Source organism: Lycorma delicatula, chromosome 12, assembly GCF_047948215.1.
Source record: "Lycorma delicatula isolate Av1 chromosome 12, ASM4794821v1, whole genome shotgun sequence".
Classification (NCBI taxonomy): Eukaryota; Metazoa; Arthropoda; class Insecta; order Hemiptera; family Fulgoridae; genus Lycorma; species Lycorma delicatula.
Genome location: NC_134466.1, coordinates 74,258,640 through 74,264,639, shown reverse-complemented (window position 1 = coordinate 74,264,639; position 6,000 = coordinate 74,258,640).

Here is a 6,000-nt window from a genome sequence, read left to right as displayed (position 1 = left end):
CATGAGGGTAACACTTCTCCATCTCTCCTCGTGTTTAATCGCCTACATGCGATGACGCCTTGCGATGCCATTTCACTAACAATCTCCTCTTTATTACAATTAAGTAAGTTACGACAGATTACTACTCCTTTGGAGTAGTTGAGTTGCCGTGAGCTTCGACAGTAACATCAATGTTTGCCAATTGTTTTATCAGTAATAATTTCGCTGATTGTATGTCGTTCAGCGCTTCAATGAATAATCCAGTTTGTGTCTTTTTAGCTTCCTTATCTGGACAACCAGCTTTCGTCGCGAGTTTCTTAGCTGTGAGGAAGGGACTGATTTTTGAAAAATCGGTTTCTTTTCATCGTTTCTTTTAATTACAAGATATTTTGGTCTAGGAGCTCCTTTTGATTTAACTATCGGCGCATGTAGAAATTTACACTTTCCTTCTTCTTCGACGATGAAGTCAAAGGAGGAGAGACTTCAGAACGAGGGCGTTTGCCCTCGAGGTTGTCCGGGGTTACCGAACGAGAATTTGAGGTTTTAGGATCCATAAGATGTTTTAGAAAATTTCATCTCCCTAGCTTCCCACCCGCCACGGAGTCACATATTTGGGACGCCCATCCGGGCGCCGGGGCTACCAGACGGATATAGATCCCAATCCACCCAAAACAGGAAACTAGCTTGTCAAGGTGTCTCGGGCTCTCACCTTTCTATCCGTCCCCTCAGCAAGCGGAAGGTTCAGTTCTAAACGAGCCGATTCACCGGCATTGGTTAGCAAACCGGCCTCCTATTCGGTCAAAGCAGGGGCCAAAGCGCTGTGTTGCTACATGCAACCGTGGTTTTCCACACCAACGGCGAGGTTTCATTCAAACGCCAGGATCTCCCATTTCCTGCGACACAGGTCACCGCGCACGGCAAACACGCAGGGGACTTCAGTCTTGAGATGAAAAACGGTCATATCTATACTTCCATAACCATAGTCATCCAGAATGTACTTTGAGCATAGCCCCGTTAGACGGCTAGGAGTTTTGTACAAGTCTTAGACAAGTACAAAGCCGTTGTCCCTCCCCTGGACGTGGATCGTAGATGTTACTGATCCGGAAATGGGATGGATTTACTTCAGGGGATTATTATTATTAGAACTCTGGAAACCACCTTTAGGTGTAACTTGTAACTTGTAGAGGAAGTATTATACAGCACTGTACATATTCACAGTAAACCGAGCCGATTGCTGATAAGGAGAGCTTAATGCGGATAATATTCAAAAACATGGAACGTAATACCAGCAACCAATTTACTCAAACTTGTCCTCAGCCGGCTCTGCGATAAGTCCAGGATAGAGGAGCACAAGGCTAAGGAATGTTCCGCCCACCCTCGGTGCATGCTCTTCCGAGAAAAAGGTGTGAGCGCCCAGCAGCTGCCCACGCACCTGGAACAAGGGCTTCGTTAGAAAGTTTAACCTTCTACAGGCCAACCTTAACAGGAGCCGGCTAGCCAATGACTTGTTGCTACACCTAGCCAGGAACAGGGAGGCCGACACTTGGTGCTGATCAACGAGCAGACCGGGATCGTAATGACTCCCAATGGTTTCAGGACTGGCCAAGATATAGATTCCGTATCGCACTAGAGCCCAAATTCAGAGGCACGGCGCAGGCGAGCGGTTCGTTTGTGTCTGCTGCGGTGAAGTGATGATTTTTAGCTGTTACCTCACTCCAAATGACTCGATTGCAGACTTTAGCCGGAAGGTTGATGCGTTGGAGGATGTTATCCTTACTGCCAACATTGGGTTGGTGGTAGCTGGGGACTTCTACTCTAGGGTGGTGGAGTGGGGTATGGCGCATATCAAATCATTACAGCTGTATTCAACTGTTATGATCCTGGAGAAAACGTGTAGTGGACATGCACATCTACTGAGAAAGTGTACTTCATTTTTTCAAGTAATATACTCCTTATATCACAGTTCTCTGAAATAAAACCCTCTCTTCTGTCACTGTTGTGCATGCATCATGGTTAATATTTTCAGTTTTCCTTCATCAATTTTTTGTTACTCTTATATACTTTGCAATATTTGAGGTTTTTTGGTTCAAGTTATGGTATAGAATAATTTACGTTATATCGGTGACATATTACATTACATAAACAATTATATTATTACTTTCATATAGATTTATTATTAACAACAAAAACTTCTGTTATTACATGTGACAGGAAGGAAGAGTTTCTAAAATAAATCAAGTTGTACAAGGTAGGTCACATGCAAAGACATACAAGATTAAGTCTTACAGGTCAGTCACACAGTGACAATCAAGAACGTTTATAAAGTAGCTGCTAGATTGCTTTCAATGATTCCTAAACAACAGTTCTCTTTTAGCCCTCAAAGAAATAACAGAAACTGCAGAAAAAATGTCAGTTTTACAAATTATAAACAAGATAATTGATGTTATTCCTGGAAAACACTGAATTCATGAGTCACAGAATTACTTACAAAAAAAGACTTATTTACAAAAGAATGTATTGAGTGACATTTTTTATAATTACTTCCAGTGAAAGGAATTGCCAACTACAAAGAAACTGCCAACTTCAGTAGGCAGTTATAAAAGTGAACTATTTGAAGGAACAAATTATATTTTCAGAAAAATGTTAAAAAAAAGTGAGGTTCTGGTGAAAGAAAGTAATCAATAGATGATTTTCAAAAGAGAGAATGATATTGTAAATTATTGTCTATTATCTACCAAAAATGGGATAAATAAATTTAAGTAACAATTTTCCCCCGGATGAAACAAGTAAACAGTCAGACACTTTCAGACAAAATTGTGGACTGTTGATACTGGTCATTCACTCTGAAAAGAACCAGAAAGAAAATTTAATTGTTATTCACATCAACAGCAGTGCAAGTTTTGTGTCATATTCCCTTAAAAGTGTTTGGTCCCAAAAAAAAAAAAAATGGTATCTGCCATCACAAATGAATTCAGTAAATTAAATAATGTAGAACTTTTAAATCTTTTCAAAATTCTATTAAATCAGAATAAACAGTAATAATATCTAATCCTCCTCATTATTATGTTCAAGTCAACAATATTCGTAATACAATACTCAACAAAACTTGTTGAATATACGTTACTTGTAATGAGCAGAATGATAGAGTAGCTCCATGTAAAATCATTTATCTTTAGAATTGAAAATAAAGAACTGTTAAAAATAATTAAGAGAAATTAATCATAGCTTAAAAAACATGAAATAAACAAACAGCTACTCAAAATGGGACAAGATTATTCATCTACCACTATAATATATAAATAAGATGCATATAAGAATTATGATATTAATTTTTCTTATAAGCTTATAAATTATTCAATTTCATATCAATTTTTGTAAGAAAAGATCTTTAAAATGTGCAACCAATAAAATGTTAATCTTTGAATTTATAATTTCTAAACTGAATTGGTTTCACTATTTTAACAGCAATCTTAATTTCAGAGTTATTAAAAATCAAATGACAATAATTAAATTATAAGCTGAGATGGCATACACATCTCCATTTGTTAGTGGTGATTAATACGCTCAGTATAAGATAATAATGATAAAAACAGCAAGCAAAGCCAATAATTATCTATATACATAAAAATCAATGTTTGTTTGTCTGTTTGTTCCAATTTAACTCGAGAGCTACCAGACAGATTTGTCTAAAATTTTGCACACCTACACTTTGAAGCCCTGCGGTGAACATAGGCTAATCTTTTTGGACCTCCGTCATAACGAAATTTAAAACACTTTACTTCTTCCTTAAAGCTTATTTAATTTTCAAAATGATTTGATTTTCAACAAAAATTTAATTTTTGGCTAACTTTTTTTGAATTGATTAATTTAGAAAAGGGCTGAGGTTTTAATGTACAGTTATTCCTAAGTTTCAATTGATTTAGCGTACATGCATATGTAATTTTTACGATTCATTCATTTACAATTTTTTACGGCTGTTTAAAAACATAAATAAATAGATGCTTTTGTTTATCATGTGTGTGTGTGTTACTAATTTAAAGTGTGTAAAGTATTTGACTGCAATCTTTTAAATTCTGTGATCTTTTTTCAAAACATCATACCGCGCCTAAAAGACATTCTTCAATCGGGAGAAATACAAAAAAAAGCACGTATGATGAAAACTGTTCGTGCGGCAGAGACTGAAGAAGAAAGACAGTCAAGATTGGAAAGCGACCGAATACACACAGCCCGATCCAGTTCGACTGAAACAACTGAGCGATGGGAAATACGTTTAGAAAGCAACCGAATACGCACAGATCAATCCCGCTCGACTGAAACAACTGAGCAACGGGAAATGCGATATGCCACTGTTACTGTATGTGTGACTCCGGTTAATTGATTAATAAATATAAAATAAAAAGATTGACCACCACAGGAAACGCAAGTAACTATATAGCGCGAGCGAAGCTGCGACTGGAAGCTAGTTATCTATAAAACATAGTTACACAAATAGACATGTAATTTTTTTTAACAAACCGTAAGAGATTTACATAGGAAAGAAAGAAACATTATTTATTTATCATATGATATATAGATGTGCTGAGTCCAAGATATTGTTTATAAAACTAGACATTCAAACAAGTATAATGGCAAGTTTATATATATATATACATATATATATATATATATAATATTTACATGGTATTAACAAATTTCAATATAGCTATTTTCGACACCAGCCATTCAACATCAGATAGGGTAGCATGCTATACATTTTGTGGATTTCCCATTTATGCTTGCTGTGAGCAGTACTTAATTAGATGTTCAATAGTTTGGAGTGGTTCATACCCAACCAGCCACAGATGACATGCCCCATTTTTTCATGAGGTGATTACATCTACCTTCTTATGAAATTATGTCTGCATCACAACTGTCTTGGCAGACTAAAATCCATCACTTCCAGATGCACTATCTCTACCCATGTGCAGTCATAGTTTTCATCCCATGAGATTTTCCATTGTTGTTTGATATTAAAATTCTCCTCTATAAGCTTTTGGGGCAGTTCTCATGTTGGTTTCCAAGATTTTAAGCACCGATTAGTTGAATTATTGATGGTCTTGTTAACTGGTGCCACTGCATTGGTAATGTTTTTCCAGAGCAGTACTAGGGCATTCTGGTGTCTGAGATATGGTGGAGATATATTAGCTAGCACTGGGTAATATTTATTTCAATATCCAGCATTGCAACTATTCAACCATACGGCTGCATAGTACTCAGCTGCAGAATATATCAAGACTAATGCTGATGTTCAAAGTATGCTTGCAGCCACTTCCTAGTGGTTTCCGGTCAGCTTATGAATTATGTTACCTTAAGTTCTCAATTTTGCAGCTATATTCATAATATGTTGCTTGTAAGTCAGGGTTCTATCAAGCATCACACCAAGGTATTTTGGAGTTGGATTATATCACAATTCTTTCCCTGCAAATGAGCCCTTTAGAAACTCTCTGGCATTTCTAATACTTAAATGGAAGCAGCTTAACTCTTTTTTAGTTGGGTTAGGTTTCAGACCACATTATTGAAGTACATGGCAGGCAATCTCAGATGTTCCTCAATCACCACCTCACATTCCCTGAATGTTATACATTGTGTAGCAAGAACAATATCATTTGCATACATGAATTTTATGGATCTAGTAGGTGGTAAGTCACTTATGTATAGATATAGTAGTACAATAAAGATTCAAGAACAGATCCCTGAAGCAAGCCATCTTTTAGTATTCTTGGCCTACTCTAAGCTTCACCAAGATGTACTGTGATTAGTCAATTTGTCAGCATTTCATTGATGTTAATAAAGGTTTTGCACTTGACTACTCTTATTAGTTTATTTATTAATCTGTATCTCCATATAATATCATACACTGAAGATAAATCCACAAATGCTGCTCCTGTTTTTAACCTTTTCTGGAATCCTACCTCAATGCTAAAGGTAAGCACAAATGCCTGCTCTGCACAATTTCTACCTTCTCTAAAGCCACCTTGCTCT